This window comes from Balaenoptera ricei, chromosome 7, assembly GCF_028023285.1.
Source record: "Balaenoptera ricei isolate mBalRic1 chromosome 7, mBalRic1.hap2, whole genome shotgun sequence".
In the NCBI taxonomy this organism is placed as follows: Eukaryota; Metazoa; Chordata; class Mammalia; order Artiodactyla; family Balaenopteridae; genus Balaenoptera; species Balaenoptera ricei.
The window spans coordinates 81,930,036-81,948,801 of record NC_082645.1 but is presented as its reverse complement, the minus strand read 5'-3'; the positions used below and the strand labels follow the sequence as shown (position 1 = coordinate 81,948,801).

The window sequence follows — 18,766 nt, the reverse complement described above, 5'->3', positions numbered from 1 at the left end:
GGATTAAATGCCCCAACCAAAAGACACAGACTGGCTGAATGGATACAAAAACAAGACCCATATATATGCTGTCTACAAGAGACCCACTTCAGACCTAGGGACACATACAGCCTGAACTGAAGGGATGGAAAAATATATTCCATGAAAATGGAAATCAAAAGAAAGCTGTAGTAGCACTAGTCATATGAGATAAAATAGACTTTAAAATAAAGACTGTTAAAAGAGATAAGGAGGGACACTACATAATGATCAAAGGATCAATCCGGGCTTCCCTGGTGGCGCAGTGGTTGAGAATCTGCCTGCCAATGCAGGGGACACGGGTTCGAGCCCTGGTCTGGGAAGATCCCACATGCCGCAGAGCAGCTGGGCCCGTGAGCCACAATTACTGAGCCTGTGCGTCTGGAGCCTGTGCTCCACAACAAGAGAGGCCGCGATAGTGAGAGGCCCATGCACCGCGATGAAGAGTGGCCCCCGCTTGCCACAACTAGAGAAAGCCCTCGCACAGAAACGAAGACCCAACACAGCCATAAATAAATAAATAAATAAATAAATAAATAAATAAATAAATAAAAATTTTTAAAAAAAAGGATCAATCCAAGAAGAAGATATAACAATTATAAATGTTTATGCACCCAACATAGGAGCACCTCAATACATAAGGCAAATGCTAACAACCACGAAGGAGAAATTGACAGTAACACAATAACAGTAAGGGACTTTAACAACCCACTTACATCAATAGACAGATCATCCAAACAGAAAATAAATAAGGAAACACAAGCTTTAAATGACATAATAGACCAGATAGATCTAATTGATATTTATTGAACATTCCACCCAAAAGTGGCAGAATATACTTTCTTCCCAAGTGCACATGGAACATTCTCCAGGATAGATCACATCTTGGGTCACAAATCAAGCCTTGGAAAATTTAAGAAAATTGAAATCGTAACAAGCATCTTTTCTGACCACAAAGCTATGAGACTGGAAATCAATTACAGGAAAAAACTGTAAAAAAACCCAACTACATGGAGGCCAAAAAGTACGTTACTAAATAACCAAGAGATCACTGAAGAAATCAAAGAAGAAATTAAAAAATACATAGAAACAAATGACAATCAAAACACGACAACCAAAAACCTATGGCACACAGCAAAACCAGTTCTAAGAGGGAAGTTTATAGCAATTCAATCTCACCTCAAAAAACAAGAAAAATCTCAAATAAACAATCTAACACTACACTTAAAACAGCTAGAGAAAGAAGAACAAAGAAAACTCAAAGTGAGTAGAAGGAAGGAAATCATAAAGATCAGAGCAGAAATAAATGAAATAGAAATGAAGAAAACAATAGCAAAGATCAATAAAACTAAGAGCTGGTTCTTTGAGAAGATAAAATTGATAAACCCTTAGCCAGACTCATCAAGAAAAAAAGGGAGAGGACGCAAATCAACAAGATTAGAAATGAAAAAGGAGAAATCACAACTGACACTGTAGAAATACAAAGGATTATAAGATACTACTACAAACAACTATATGCCAGTGAAATGGACAACCACGAAGAAATGGACAAATTCTTGGAAAGGTACAATTTTCCAAGACTGAACCAGGATGAATTAGAAAATATCAACAGACCTATCACAAGTAATGAAATTGAAAGCGTAATTAAAAATCTTCCAGCAAACAAAACTCCAGGACCAGATGGCTTCACAGGCAAATTCTATCAAACATTTAGAGAAGAGCTAACACCTATCCTTCTCAAACGCTTCCAAAAAATTGCAGAGGGAGAAACACTCCCAAACTCATTCTATGAAGCCACCATCACCCTGATACCAAAACCAGAAAAAGATATCACAAAAAAAGAATATTATAGACTACTATCACTGATGAACATAGATGCAAAAATCCTGAACAAAATACTAGCAAATAGAATCCAACAGCACATTAAAGGATCATACACCCTGATCAAGTGGCGTTTATACCAGGAATGCAAGGATTCTTCAATATACCCAAATCAATCAATGTGATAATCCATATTAACAAACTGAAGGAGAAAAACCATGTGATCATCTCAATAGATGCAGAAAAAGCTTTCGACAAAATTCAACACCCACTTATGATAAAAACTCTCCAAAAAGTGGGCATAGAGGGAACCTACCTTAACATAATAAAGGCCATATATGACAAACCCACAGCAAGCATCATACTCAATGGTGTAAAGCTGAAAGCATTTCCACTAATATCAGGAACAAGACAAGGATGTCTACTCTCGCCACTCTTATTCAACATACTTTTGGAAGTCCTAGCCACAGCAATCAGAGAAAAAAAAGAAATAAAAGTAATACAAATTGGAAAAGAAAAGGTAAAACTGTCACTGTTTGCCAATGACATGATACTATACAGAGAAAATCCTAAAGATGCCACCAGAAAACTACTAGAACTAATCAATGCATTTGGTAAGGTTGCAGGATCCAAAATTAATGCAAAGAAATCTGGCATTCCTATACACTAACAATGAAAAATCAGAAAGAGAAATTAAGGAAACATTCCCATTTACCACTGCAACAAAAAGAATAAGATACCTAGGAATAAACCTGCCTAAGGAGGTGAAAGACCTGTACTCAGAAAACTATAAAACACTCATGAAAGAAATCAAAGCTGACAAAAACAGATGGAGAAATATACCATGTTCTTGGATTGGAAAAATCAATATTATGAAAATGACTATACTACCCAAAGCAATCTACAGATTCAATGCAATCCCTATCAAACTACCAATGGTATTCTTCACAGAATTAGAACAAACAGAAACACAATAGACCCCGAATAGCCAAAGCAATCTTAAGAAAGAAAAATGGAGGAATCAGGCTACCCAACTTCAAACTGTACCATAAAGCTACAGTAATCAAGACAGTATGGTACTGGCACAAAAACAGAAATATAGATCAATGGTACAGGATAGAATGCCCAGAGATACACCCACACACATATGGGCACCTAATTTACGACAAAGAAGGCAAAAACATACAATGGAGAAAAGACAGCCTCTTCAATAAGTGGTGCTGGGAAAACTGGACAGCTACATGTAAAAGAAAGAAATTAGGGGGATAGCTTCAAGATGGCAGAGGAGTAAGATGTGATCACCTTCCTCCCCACAAATACATCAAAAATACATCTACATGTGGAACAGCTCCTACAGAACACCTATGGAACCTGGCAGAAGACCTCAGACTTCCCAAACGGCAAGAAACTCCCCACATACCTGGGTAGTGCAAAAGAAAAAAGAAAAAACAGAGATGAAAGAATAGGGACAGGACCTGCACCTCTGGGAGGGAGCTGTGGAGGAGGAAAGGCTTCCACACACTGGCGGAGACGGTGGGTGGGTCGGGGGGAAGCTTTGGAGTCACGGAGGAGAGTGCAGCAATAGGGGTGTAGAGGGCAAAGCGGACAGATTCCCACACAGAGGATTGGTGCTGACCAGCACTCACCAGCCTGAGAGGCTTGTCTGCTCACCCGCCGGAGCAGGTGGTGGCTGGGAGCTGAGGCTCAGGCTTCAGAGGTCAGATCTCAGAGAGAGGACTGAGGTTGGCTGCGTGAACACAGACTGAAGGGAACTAGTGCGCCACAGGTAGCTGGGAGGGAGTCCAGGAAAATGTCTGGAACTGCCTAAGAGGCAAGAGAACATTGTTTCAGGGTGCACGAGGAGAGGGGATTCAGAGCACAGCCTAAACGAACTCCAGAGACGGGCTCGAGCCGTGGCTATCAGCACGGACACCAGAGATAGGCATGAGACGCTAAGGCTGCTACTGCAGCCACCAAGAAGCCTGTGTGCAAGCACAGGTCACTATCCACACCTCCCCTCCCGGGAGCCTGTGCAGCCCGCCACTCCCAGGGTCCCATGATCCAGGGACAACTTCCCCAGGAGAACACACGTCAGGCCTCAGGCTGTTACAACGTCACGCCGGACTCTGCCGCCATAGGCTCGCCCCAGATTCAGTACCCCTCCCTCCCCCTGGCCTGAGTGAGCCAGAGCCCCCTAATCAGCTGCTCCTTTAACCCCATCCTGTCTGGGCCTGGAAGAGACGCCCTCAGGCGACCTACACGCAAAGGCGAGGCCAAATCCAAAGCTGAACCCCGGGAGCTGTGCGAACAAAGAAGAGAAAGGGAAATCTCTCCCAGCAGCCTCAGGAGCAGAGGATTGGATCTCCACAATCAAACTGATGGACCCTGCAACTGTGGAATACCTTAAGAGACAACGAATCATCCCAAAATTGAGGCGGTGGACTTTGGGAGCAACTGTAGACTTGGGGTTTGCTTTCTGCATCTAATTTGTTTCTGGTGTTATGTTTATCTTAGGTTAGTATTTAGAGCTTATTATCATTGGTAGATTTCTTTATTGATTTGGATGCTCTCTTCCCTTTTTTTTCTTTTTATATATATATATTTTTTCCTTTTTCTCCTGTGGTGTGTATGTGTATGCTTCTTTGGGTAATTTTGTCTGTATAGATTTGCTTTTACCATTTGTCCTAGGGTTCTGTCTGTCTGATTTTTTTTTTTTTTAGTATACTTTTTAGCGTTTGTTATCATTAGTGAATTTGTTTCTTGGTTTGGTTGCTCTCTCTTTCCTTCCTGTTTTTTTTTTTTTTTACTCTTTAATTTTTTTATTTTTAAATATACTTAAAAACTTTTTTATTTTAATAACTTTGTTATTTTATTTATTTATTTATTTTCTCCCTTTTCTTCTGAGCCAGGTGGCTGACAGGGTCTTGGTGCTCTTGCTGGGTGTCAGGCCTGAGCCTCTGAGATGGGAGAGCCGACTTCAGGACACTGGTCCACCAGAAACCTCCCAACCCCACATAATATCAAATGGCACAAGCTCTCCCAGAGATCTCCATCTCAACGCTAAGACCCAGCTCCACTCAACGACCAGCAAGCTACAGTGCTGGACATCCTATGCCAAACAACTAGCAAGACAAGAACACAACCCCACCCATTAGCAGACAGGGTGTCTTATCATAATAAGTTCACAGACACCCCAAAACACACCACCAGACGCAGTTCTGCCCACCAGAAAGACAAGATCCAGCCTCATCCACCAGAACACAGGCATCAGTCCCCTCCACCAGGAAGCCTACACGACCCACTAAACCAACCTTACCCACTGGGGGCCAACACCAAAAACAATGGGAACTATGAACCTGCAGCCTGCAAAAAGGAGACCCCAAACACAGTAAGTTAAGCAAAATGAGAAGACAGAGAAATACACAGCAGATGAAGGAGCAAGGCAAAAATCCACCAGGCAAAACAAACGAAGAGAAAATAGGGAGTCTACCTGAAAAAGAATTCAGAGTCATGATAGTAAAGATGATCAAAAATCTTAGAAACAGAATGGAGAAAATAAAAGAAACGTTTAACAAGAACCTAGAAGAACTAAAGAGCAAAAATGATAAACAACACAATAAATGAAATGAAAAATTCTCTAGAAGGAATCAATAGCAGAATAACTGAGGCAGAAGAATGGATTAATGACCTGAAAGATAAAATAGTGGAAATAACTACTGCAGAGCAGAATAAAGAAAAAAGAATGAAAAGAATTGAGGACAGTCTCAGAGACGTCTGGGACAACATTAAACGCACCAACATTCGAATTATAGGGGTCCCAGAAGAAGAAGAGAAAAAGAAAGGGACTGAGAAAATATTTGAAGAGATTATAGTTGAAAACTTCCCTAAAATGAGAAAGGAAATAGTCAATCAAGGCCAGAAAGTGCAGAGACTCCCATACAGGATAAATCCAAGGAGAAACACGCCAAGACAAGTATTAATCAAACTATCAAAAATTAAATACAAAGAAAAAATATTAAAAGCAGCAAGGGAAAAGCAACAAATAACATACAAGGGAATCCCAATAAGGTTAACAGCTGATCTCTCAGCAGAAACTCTGCAAGCCAGAAAGGAGTGGTAGGACATATTTAAAGTGATGAAAGAGAAAAACCTACAACCATTACTCTACCCAGCAAGGATCTCATTCAGATTCGATGGAGAAATTAAAACCTTTACAGACAAGCAAATGCTAAGAGAAATTCAACACCACCAAACCAGCTTTACAACAAATCCTTAAGGAATTTCTCTAGGCAGGAAACACAAGACAAGGAAAAGACCTACAATAACAAACCCAAAACAATTAAGAAAATGGTAATAGGAACACACATATCAATAACTACCTTAAATGTAAATGGATTAAATGCTCCAACCAGAAGACATAGACTGGCTGAATGGATACAAAAACAAGACCCGTATATATGCTGTCTACAAGAGACCCACTTCAGACCTAGGGACACATACAGACTGAAAGTGAGGGGATGGAAAAAGATATTCCATGCAAATGGAAATCAAAAGAAAGCTGGAGTAGCAATTCTCATATCAGACAAAATAGACTTTAAAATAAAGACTATTCCAAGAGACAAAGGACACTACATAATGATCAAGGGATCAATCCAATAATAAGATATAATAACTGTAAATATTTATGCACCCAACGTAGGAGCACCTCAACACTTAAAGCAACTGTTAATAGCCATAAAAGGGGAAATCGACAGTAACACAATCATAGTAGGGGACTTGAACACCCCACTTTCACCAATGGACAGATCGTCCAAAATGAAAATAAATAAGGAAACACAAGCTTTAAATGATACATTAAACAAGATGGACTTAATTGATCTATAGGACATTCCATCCAAAAACAACAGAATACACTTTCTTCTCAAGTGCTCATGGAACATTCTCCAGTATAGATCATATCTTGGGTCACATATCAAGCCTTGGTAAATTTAAGAAAATTGAAATCGTATCAAGTATCTTTTCTGACCACAACGCTATGAGAATAGATATGAATTACAGGAAAAGACCTGTAAAAAGTACAGACACATAGAGGCTACTAAACAATAACAAAGAGATCACTGAAGAAATCATAGAGGAAATCAAAAAATACCTAGAAACAAATGACAATGAAAACACGACGACCCAAAACCTATGGGATGCAGCAAAAGCAGTTCTAAGAGGGAAGTTTATAGCACTAGAATCCTACCTCAAGAAACAAGAAACATCTCAAATAAACAACCTAACCTTACACCTAAAGCAATTAGAGAAAGAAAAGCAAAAAAACCCCAAAGTTAGCAGAAGGAAAGAAATCATAAAGATCAGATCAGAAATAAATGAAAAAGAAATGAAGGAAACAATAGCTAAGATCAATAAAACTGAAAGCTGCTTCTTTAAGAGGATAAACAAAATTGATAAACCACTAGCCAGACTCATTAAGGAAAAAAGACTGAAATCAATAGAATTAGAAATGAAAAAGGAGAAGTAACAACTGACACTGCAGAAAAACAAAGGATCATTAGAGATTACTACAAGCAACTATATCCCAATAAAATGGACAACCTGGAAGAAATGGACAAATTCTTAAAAAAGCACAACCTCCCGAGACTGAACCATGAAGAAACAGAAAATATAAACAGACCAGTCACAAGCACTGAAATTGAAACTGTGAATGAAACTTAAAAGCTTTTGCCAAGCAAAGGAAACTACAAACAAGACAAAAAGACAACCCTCAGAATGGAAGAAAATATTTGCAAATGAACAACAAAGGATTAATCTCCAAAATATATAAACAGCTCATGCAGCTCAATATTAAAAAAAACAAACAACACAAACCAAAAATGGGCAGAAGACCTAAATAGACATTTCTCCAAAGAAGACATACAGATGGCCAAGAAGCACATGAAAAGATGCTCAACATCACTAATTATTAGAGAAATGCAAATCAAAACTACAATGAGGTATCACCTCACACCAGTTAGAATGGGCATCATCAGAAAATCTACAAACAACAAATGCTGGAGAGGGTGTGGAGAAAAGGGAACCCTCTTGCACTGTTGGTGGGAATGTAAATTGATACAGCCACTATGAAGAACAGTATGGAGGTTCCTTAAAAAACTAAAAATAGAATTACCATATGACCCAGCTATCCCACTACTGGGCATATACCCAGAGAAAACCATAATTCAAAAAGAAACATGCACCCCAATGTTCACTGCAGCACTATTTACAACAGCCAGGTCACGGAAGCAACCTAAATGCCCATTGACAGATGAATGGATAAAGAAGATGTGGTACATATATACAATGGAATATTACTCAGCCATAAAAAGGAACAAAATTGGGTCATTTGGAGAGATGTGGATGGATCTAGAGACTGTCATACAGAGTGAAATAAGTCAGAAAAACAAATATCGTGTATTAACACATATATGTGGAACCTAGAAAAATGGTACAGACGAACCGGTTTGCAGGGCAGAAATAGAGACACAGATGTAGAGAACAAACGTATGGACACCAAGGGGGGAAAGCAGCAGGGGGGTGGTGGTAGTGGTGGGATGAATTGGGACATTTGGATTGACATATGTACACTAATATGTATAAAATGGATAATAAGAACCTGCTGTATAAAAAAATAAATAAAATTCCAAAAAAAATCATCTGAAGTCTCTGCTTTTCAAGCTTTCATTACAAGGAGTCTGGAACCATAATGTAGAAAGCCACGTATGATATTCCTGTGTCTGTTTTGCTGCTTGTGAATACAAACAACATCTGAGATTAGTAAATGCATGAGGTGGGATACTTTTATCAGTCACAAAATATTGTGAGGTCTTTTGAAGCTACTAAAATGTTTACAATTTTAGTTACCCTTTCAATAAATAAGCTTCAACCTCTTTCCACTACAAATGCATGTAAACCTACACAACATGTAATCACAAAGAGGACTTAAAGACAGAGCACTAACCTTAGGACCTGAATTAGACCCACATGCCTTCTCCCTTCAACTTGCAGAGCTGTATTCTTTCTACTCATCACCCCTCAGTTGCCTTCATTCTAAGAATAGTTACTGCCACTGCCTTAAATCTTTATTACTCCATTCATCTTCACTCTTCCTTTGTTTTCCTTTTTCAGCATCTTGTCACTGTTACAGGACCCTGATTTTGTACCCGCTTGCCATTCATAAGCACTGCCAGCTTGATCTCTCCTTTCCATTAGGTTAGGAAAAAAAAAAAAAAAAAAATCACAGAATGTCCAGGGCAATATTTTTTTTTTTTTTTTTTTTTTTTTTTTTTGGGCACACAGCACGGCATGTGGGATCTTAGCTCCCTGACCATGGGTGGAACCCGCGCCCCTTGCATTGGAAGCTTGGAGTCTTAACCACTGGACCACCAGGGAAGTCCCCAGGGCAATATTTTCGTAACAGTAACAGTTTTTTGATGCTGCTGACAACACAGACTACTTCTTCCCACCAGGGAAGCTTCCTATCTGTTCAATTTTAGCTGTCCGTACAGTTATTTGAACAAAGTTAAATGATTCAGTTCTGCCATTTAGCAGAATCTTACAAAAGTATAGTTCAAGTGTCAAAGCTACGTAATTTTTACTAGCAAACAACCAATTCATTATCAAGTATCAATCCATCTTTATTATCAAGTTCAACTTTGTCCAACATAAAGAAAACGACATAAATCATATAAACATAGTCTTCTTAAGGCACATTCTCTTTTTTAATAGAATCACACTCAGATACACAGACTGCAGTAGATTTTGTAATATACAGATACATTGAAAAAGAAAAAAAAATTATTAATGCCAGAGGGGGGAAAAAAAAGTTGTGCAGGAAAAGTAACAGTTTATTACAATGACTCAATTGTAAATAACATTCACAGTCATAAAAATATAACACTAAATACTGTTCTAAACCAAAATTATTCAATACAATTGTTCTGAAAAACTGAGGTATAGGAAATGAGTACATGGAGAGACGGAAAGAGTGCTAAATCCAAAGCAGACAATGACTAAAACTGAAAATCAGCAAGTTATGAACATGTTGGAGACATGGCAGTGAAAAGCAAAATAATTAAAGAAACTAAAGGAGTTCCTTATCTCTCTAGGCAGAATGTAAAAGAAGCCAGGCAGGAGACTGATTTTTCTTTTCCCTAAAAACTTCACAGAACTATTTAATTCTTTAAACTGTATTCATGCATAACTTTGAAAAAACTAAAAATAAAAGTCAGCAATTATAAATCTTAAAAAAAGTTTCTGTTGAACAAAATCACATAATGTCACATGTGGAAGAAAATGAATTACAGTTTCAAGATTTTCACAAGCATTTGTTTACAGGGTTTTAATCACAATATGTAATCATTTTAATTTCAATTTGTGCTATTATTTTTAGTTACTGGCTTGGATAAGTCCAAGATGTGGGGAAAGACCACAAAAGTTTGAATACTTTTCAGGTCTTGTTACATACTTCCAAACTGTTTTCTAGAGAAATTAAGTTTGGTTATACTGCCACCAGCAGTACGATCATAGTATTCTCATTAGTAGTTGGTATTATTAATTTTGGAACAGGTAAAATTACCTTATTCTTATTTATATTTTCAAATTATTCCTGGTGTGTCAATATTTTTATAAACATACATGAGCTTTTACATAACATGGCTTGGTCATATTTTCCGCAGAAAACATCTGCAATGCTGTCTAATGCCTTTTTACTTTGATTACAATGTTTTCCCTTTCACGTACAGACGTTTTCACGTACATGCACTGAAACCCATGAACATCTTTTGCAATTTCTTTATGACTTCTAAATTTAAGAAGTTTTTTCTCCCTATATTTAATATATATTTTCTTCTTTGAAAAAAAAGCAATAATTAAAATTAACATGACCCCTAACATCCATTTCTTTTTTAGGGAAAATAAAACATCCACTGAACTAACAAACAATAGTCTTGTTATCTGTTAACTAAGGAAGTTTACGTTTTAGCCTCAGTAAAACTTTGAAGTACTTGTGTTTAGGCAGAAATCTTCAGGGGAAAAGCTTTAACATTTTTTTATAAATCATAAATTACATTATGTATTATATAATACTGTATTTACAGTGAACTTAAACAACACTTTCTTAAAATTTTCAGTGATTTGATTTGTAGCTACTTGGTTTCCTTCTTCAGTGTTTTAAAATTGATGATTATTTTCTTGAAAATAAACTTTTTATTTACACTGGTTATATATATCAAATTATTCACTTTATTTTAAAAACTAGAGTATGCCAATTTAAAACAAAAATATTAAAATATATGTTCTAATCATTAACAAGTTATGAAGTCAGCTGAAATTCTACATTAAAAAAGGTCCATGGGAATAGAAAACATGATCGTGTTGCTTTATGATATATATTATATACAATACATAATATCTAATTGTTCTCTGTAAGTATATACAATAATGTAATAATTAAATATTACATAATTACATAAAATATTTTTCTAATATTAGTTTTACTGATCTCATTGATTTACAATGTAACAATAAATAATATTTTATTCTATATATCTTGATAAGGTACATAAATCAATCTTTCCATAGCCCCCTTCATCAAGAGGCTATGTTCTTCTACAACATAGCACAAAGTATACTTCTTCACATGTAAACAGAATAAAGTAATGATTCATCTTCAGCAAAGGTGCACTAAGAAGAATTATACCAAAACACTTGTTCACAGGCCTGTAAACATGCAATCATGAATTGCTTTATGAGGGGAGTGGGAGGAGAGGAAAAAGGAGGAAAGGGGACAGGAGGAAGGGGCAAGGAGAAGGCATAAAAAATATGAAACATAGCCAGGACATGGAAGCAACCTAAGTGTCCATCATCGGATGAATGGATAAAGAAGATGTGGCACATATGTACAATGGAATAGTACTCAGCCATAAAAAGAAACGAAATGGAGTTATTTGTAGTGAGGTGGATGGAGTTAGAGTCTGTCATACAGAGTGAAGTAAGTCAGAAAGAGAAAAACAAATACAGTATGCTAACACATATATATGGAATCTAAGGAAAAAAAAAAAAAGGTCATGAAGAACCTAGTGGCAAGATGGGAATAAAGACACAGATCTACTAGAGAATGGACTTGAGGATATGGGGAGGGGGAAGGGTAAGCTGTGACAAAGTGAGAGAGTGGCATGGACATATATACACTACTAAACGTAAAATAGCTAGTGGGAACCAACCGCATAGCACAGGGAGATCAGCTCGGTGCTTTGTGACCACCTAGAGGGGTGGGATAGGGAGCGTGGGAGGGAGGGAGATGCAAGAGGGAAGAGATATGGGAACATATGTATGTATGTATAACTGATTCACTTTGTTATAAAGCAGAAACTAACACACCATTGTAAAGCAATTATACTCCAATAAAGATGTTAAAAAAAAAAAAATGAAACATTTTCTGCTCTGAAGTAGGTACAAGGAAGACACAGTCACCTTTTAAATTAGAGAAGGTAAACTGTGAGAGACACTACATAAGAAATAGTAGAAACAGTGATAGAGTTAGGTAGTAATTCAAGGTTGAAGGCCACATTACAACTCCAAGCATCATAAATAAAGGTGCTATTCCTCCTATAGAGGAAAATGGAAAGAGGGAGGGACGAAAGCTTCTACTCTATTTAGGTGAAGAATACCTGAGAACTCACATTATTACCCATTCATTTAGATTTGAATGCTTTTCTACTAAAGTATCTTACTCATATAGGTAGTAGGAAAATGTAAGTATTTTAAAAGCAGCAACACATCAAATAAGGACAGAATATTAAGAACTGGATCCAGGAGTTGGCTGACTTAAAAGGGTCAGATATTTAATATTTTAGGTTTTGCAGGCAGTAGTCTCTGTGGCACCTACTCAATTCTGCCATTATGGTACAAAGCAGCAATATACGATATATATAAATGTACAAGGAAGCTGTGTTCCATCAACACTTAATTTAGAAAAGCAGACTGATTTGGCCCATGGCCATAGCTTGCTGACCCCTGACTTAATCTATACATTTTAAAAAACTTAACCAATTCAACAGACAACTATAGGGGAAACCACGATTGTACAACTCAAACATTCACAGAATATATAAAGTGAATTCAGAAAAAAGTTTAGAGGCACGAAGGCACATCTGAAATGATTTTTTATTTACAGGCATTAAAGCAACAGGGCAGTGGGATATATGTATTTGTGACCTTGTTACTACAACTGAAGGCGATTTAATTTTCTGCTTCTATATGAATGAAAACAAATGCAAAAACTCAAGTGATCACTGACTGACAAGTCTTTGATACTTACTAGAGCATTAAAAATAACTCACACAGTACTTCACAGTAATTCTAATAACAATACTTCTGGGTCTTATGAAAGCATATAATCTTATATTAATAAGATAAAGATATTTCCGACAACATTCTGATTCACTTTTCTAATCCCCAAAAACCTCTTTTCTGAATGGGATGGATGGTCCCCCAAAACAGTGTACACATTAAGGGTAAACACCGTTGTTAGAAATGTTAACGCAAGAACAATTACCTGATACCTTCTCTTCCAGCAGTAAAATATACAATATAATGGGTAAATGTAAACTATAAAATTACAAAATCATCTACCACTAACTCCTAATGAAAATAATTGAAACACTACTTGAAAAAGATTTTAGATTTTATCCCTATACTTACAAACCTGTAACCACCACGCCATTCTAATAACATCTTTTAACATTAAAAGTCTATTAAATATCCAATCCTTATATCTGGCAACAACAAAAAAAGAAAACCTTATGTTCTGATAATAGAATCTGACACTATTTTTTTATAGTGCTATGACAATGTGCTATGACACACTGTGCTATGATGTGCTATGACAATAAATTATTGTGTTCTGAACATTAAAAGTGTGGTCTCTTAAGCAGTTGGAAATAATTTCAATAATGCTATTGTTATTTAAAGCTTTACAATTCCAGTTGAAAATTGCCTTCATACCTACTGAACACACTTTTGAATATTCTGATTGTAGTAAATATTTGTCAAGAATATATCTGCTTATTTTGGAAAAACCTAAAAGTCATTGTGTGGTCTAGTCACAAAACTTATAATTAGAAAATAATGAAAAAAAAAGGAAAATAATGAAAATGAAAAAAGTAGTTTGGAATATTGATAACTGATATAATTTGAAATCTTGAGTTTACATAAATGACTACGGGAAATCTTGTGGTTATTACAGGTCCTTGAGGCTCTATTTTTCAAAAATCGTTCTATAAAAGTCAAAGTTCCAAAACACTTGAACGTAAAAAAAAAAGCTCACCACGTGATTTTAACATTATTTTCAGTACAGTGGAGACAACACAAAGTTATATGGGACTAAATTAAGCCAGAAGCAGCCCAGACTGAAGTAATTGCTCCTATTCGTATGCAAAGCTAACCTCAAAGATACACATTTAATATATAGCCCTCTTCCTGTTTGAAAACCGCCCCCCAACATAACTTGCAAGGAAACTTGGCCTTATACTGTTCTACCTCCACCCAAACTCACCCCCATTCAGAAAACTAGGGTTAAAAGCAATCAAAGTTAACCAGTTCAAAATGACTCTTATTAGTAACACTAACCAGCTGGAGGAGATCTCAAGGTAGACTAGATAAATAGCACTAAGTAATCTAATTGTAACTTAAATAGCCTTGTTTTAGGAAAAGGTGAAGATGAAGAAGGTAAGCGCATGAAAACTTCAAGGGGAATCAAACACTAGGGGGCAGCATCAAACTGTTGGGACAAACTAAGCACTTCTAACTTGTAAACTTAAAAGCTAAAGTTAGTATATTTTTAATGAGAATTACACTTATAATGAAAGATTACTTTATAGGGTTATAAAACCTGTTATAAAGGAAAAAACCCAGCTTTCTGTTTTGATTACCTGCACTTCTTTTCCATTTCCTACTGTGTACTTTCTTTTGCATCTTATGAATACGTTTAAAATGCACTCATGATAAAAGTCCTTTCGATATAAAATTTTTAAAAAATGAGCATTTCCATTTTTGAGGTAACCACTACGCAGACAAGGGCTGACATATCAAAATCCAAAGTATTAATATTTCCTTGGGTTAATACTGAATTTAAATTTTTTATCACCCATTTAACATTTTTAACTCGATTAAAGAGCTTGACAACCAAGCTTTGCACATTCACTGAAGAAGGTGTAACGAGCATTATGTGACAAAAAGCTGTGGAGTGTGTGTCCCTCAAGGAATTAGTCTGGCAGGGAAAACAAGATATATGTATGTAATTATAAGTTAGAAAATGCAAAAGCAGAAAAAATTCTATGGATTATTACATATGAATAACAACAGCAAGATAATTGTATCCCCGCAATGGCCCAGTAGAGACCATTAAACCTCATTCTGGAATCAAGACAGAAAGTAGTCCTTCAACCACCAATGAAGAACTGAAACGTCTGTATGCAGAAAAGAAGGTAAAATGAATTATCTGTAGCCCTTTAGTTCATTATGTCATTTCAAGGTCACAGTAAACCCATGAGGTAGGTTTTTCTAGTACTTCAAGTTCACAGATAAAAGATTAAGATAAAGCAACTTGCTCAAGGTAACCACACTAGTTAATAATGGGTTAGTTTTGAACCTTAAGTCTCACTCCAAAGCTGTACATTCATTCCAATAACAGCCAAAACTGGGGGTAGAGGAAGTGGGGGAGAGAATACTAACAATGTAAATTCGCTTTAATTAAAAGCAAATGATCATTCCTGTTGTTGAATAATTTCCCTTGTTATAATACCTATACCCTGTATTCTCCATAAATCTGTTTAAAAACAAACAAAAACACCCCCTAGACTAGTACCTGCATACCAGACTTGAGGCCTCCTACAAGTACTTCAAATCAAATGCTCAAAAAAGGGGAAGAACTGTGTTGGCTTTTAAGCTATCTGTTAGTAGAATACAAATTAACATGAAGAATAAGTAAAGGTTATCATGCAATATATTATCGATGTCACCTCATAGTTAACCACTTCTTTTAAAGTAGCACAAAGTCATTCTTACACAGGGGTTCTTAACCAGGGGGCTGTGTAAAGAATTCAGGTTTGTGAATTTGGATACGGAAGAAAGATGTATCTAATTTTAACTGATCTCTGAAATTTAGTTAACCCGTCAGTTATAAATGTAGGCAAAAAGCACGGTAATATGCAGCACCTGACACTATTAATATAAATCATTCAAATTAAATCCTATAAAGATCATTTACAGTCCTCACTAGTTTGAAATTAGTCATTAGACCTGCCACTACTCTTGATATTTAATGCTTTACTAAAGCATGAATTACTTCATCATAAATATTTAACATTTTGGTAATTATATTTCAATACAACTGGTTTCTCTTGTAATCCTACGTATTCCATACATTTAAACTCATCATTCTGAGTTTCATGATACAAAAAAAGTTTAAAAGTCCCTCCAGTACATTATTATTTTCTTTTCTTCAAATCACTCATCGTCGATACTACCTATTTCTCTCTCCTATGGGAGTACTCAGCACATGTAGGGATGTAAGATGTCTGGTGTGGACCCCAAAGTCTAGAGCAAGAGACTGCCTCAAGATACTTAAAATTTGTGGAATTTTAAGTCCTAACAAAAAACAGTACACAAGTCTTGACTTAAGGCTTTCAACTGCATTACTACAATCAACTACATTCTAAATCTCCAGCTTTTCCCATGTATTACTTGCTTGTTCTTAATTATGTAGAATTTAGACACCCATCCAAAAAAAAAAAAAAATCCCACACAAATGAAATGCCAACTTGTCACATGCTTGTTTTGCTCCAAGAATGACTCAGTTCCAAGGTAAAACTAGAGAACTGAACAGCGTAAAAGACGTTAAATGAAAGTTAAAAAAAAAAAAAAGCAACACACAGTATAACCTACCATCTTCTTTTTAAGTTATGTGCTTTAATGTCACTCTTTATTACTTAAAACAGGGACTTGAGTGAAGGACCCCCCCAACTGAGGGCTGCGGAGCCTGCTTCTTCCTCCTGCCCAGCTCATAAAGACAGCCCATGTGGACAGGCTCCCACGTGAACAGTTCTTTACAGAAGCCACAGGAAGACCTCCAACGTCACGTCGCCTGCGCCCTCACCAGGCCCCCTTCTTAGCCTGGGCACTCAGAGGTCCCAAGGGAGAAGCAAGGAGTTGAGCAGATCCCTAGACCCGGGGAGGGGGCCGCGAAGGTTCCCCGACGTACTGCCGCAGCAGGGCCCCCCATCGCTCTCCGCCAAAGAGCTTTCAGGAACAAAGCCTGGGCTGCCGCGCCACCTCCCGGCCCACCCGAACTCCCCCTCCGACCCAGCCCCAGCCCAACCCGAGCCCTCAGCTCCAGGGACCCCAGCTGGCTTCAATATTAACTCCCCCGCGCCCCGCCTCGGCTTTTCGGTTGGTCTGGGAGAAAGCAAGCTCCCACGAGGCCTCTCGCTGTAGGAGCACAGGCGCCACCGTCCGTTAGCCTCCCGGGGCCGGAACAGCGGCGCCCAGGCTCCATCCCGGGGTCACCGTGATACACCGCAGAGGACCACGCGAGAGGAAGAATCGGGGGTGTTCGCCGCCGAGACCGGACTGCGGATCCTCCCACCCTCGGGCCACCGCGTCCCCGCCTCCGGCGGCGACGCCACCCTCAGCCCCCAGGCCGCCCGCGCGCAGCCCCCCAACCGCCACCTTCTGCCCAGTGGTCACTGCCCCCACTCTCCGCGCGGCCCCCAGCCTCAGCAGGGGGCTAAGTGGGGCGCGGGTCCCGCACGCGGGGCGGAGGCTGCCCGGCCACTAACCCCGCGGCAGCCCAGAGCGCACACGAGAAGCGGCGGCACCCCACGCGCAGCCCACCGCGCACTCTGCCCGGCTCGCCGCCGCCGCCGCCGCCGCCAGCAGCAGCTGCGGGAAGCCCAGCGCCCGGATCCCCGAGGGACTCAGCCCCGACTCCCCGGTCCTTGCCTCCCTTTCTACCCCCACCCCGCTGTCCCGGGACTCGCAGTCTCCGCCGCGCATGGGGCCGGTTCTGGGGGAGGGAATGTAAACAAATCGGGGTTTTATAGTTACCTCACACTCGAGTGCCGTGTGCATCTCCTCTCCGCTCGGTACCAAACCCCGGCTGCACTAAATCGTGTATTCACCAAAGCCGGCTGCGCCAACTGCGTCGCGGAGACCCGAGCGTCAGACACCACGCTACGCTAGCGGCGTACACGGCCCACTCAGGTCCTTGCGCAGCCGCACCCCGTCCGCCTATGGGTGTTACGCTCTGGGCGTACACTCACCACCCAGCCATTCACTTCGAATAACGCAACTTGCGTAGCGGAACTGCACCATTCGTGGATTCCACACGGACCGTGAGAGCAATAGGAAATTCGAGTCTACGCAAACTGCGGAGCTCCGCGGCTCCGCGCTAGTTTTGTTCCAAGAAAAGACGCCGCGGGGTAGTTGGGGAGGCTTCTAACGCATGCGTGGAGCGCTCTTCTACCTCTCGCCTTTTCTCCCGGCTTTGCCTGTCGGTTGCTGCGGCCCGGGCGAGGCGGATGAGTAAGGGAAACTCTAAACGCAAACGCTTCAGCCAGAAGATTTCAGATGGATAAATTAGAATGTTTATCTGTACAAGAGTTAAACATCTACGTTAATTTAATCCCTCCCCTTTATTAAAGTAACCTTTCAGTCTCTGAAGGGAAAAAGGAATTAATACTGATTTAGTGCTAAGTGCGAGGTATTTTGCATATTTCTCCCTCCTCCCAATTTATTCTGAAGAGCACTTCCTGTGGGCCTTACAAGCCGAAAAGAAGAAGTTGAGTCCAGAGAGCATGTCACACACTTAGAGGAATTCTCGAGGATT

The 18,766-nt window shown here is 38.9% G+C and overlaps 1 protein-coding gene across 1 annotated transcript in view; it reads right to left on the bottom strand.

Annotated features, from left to right (window-relative positions):
* The window catches only part of SLC39A10 (solute carrier family 39 member 10), a 66,178-nt gene extending 48,013 nt beyond the window's left edge, over positions 1-18,165 (bottom strand). Inside the window, exon 1 of the mRNA XM_059928393.1 lies at positions 17,986-18,165. The gene's annotated coding sequence lies outside the window, so the exon portion shown is untranslated. The remainder of the gene's footprint in view (positions 1-17,985) is intronic.
* Positions 18,166-18,766: the final 601 nt, after the last annotated feature.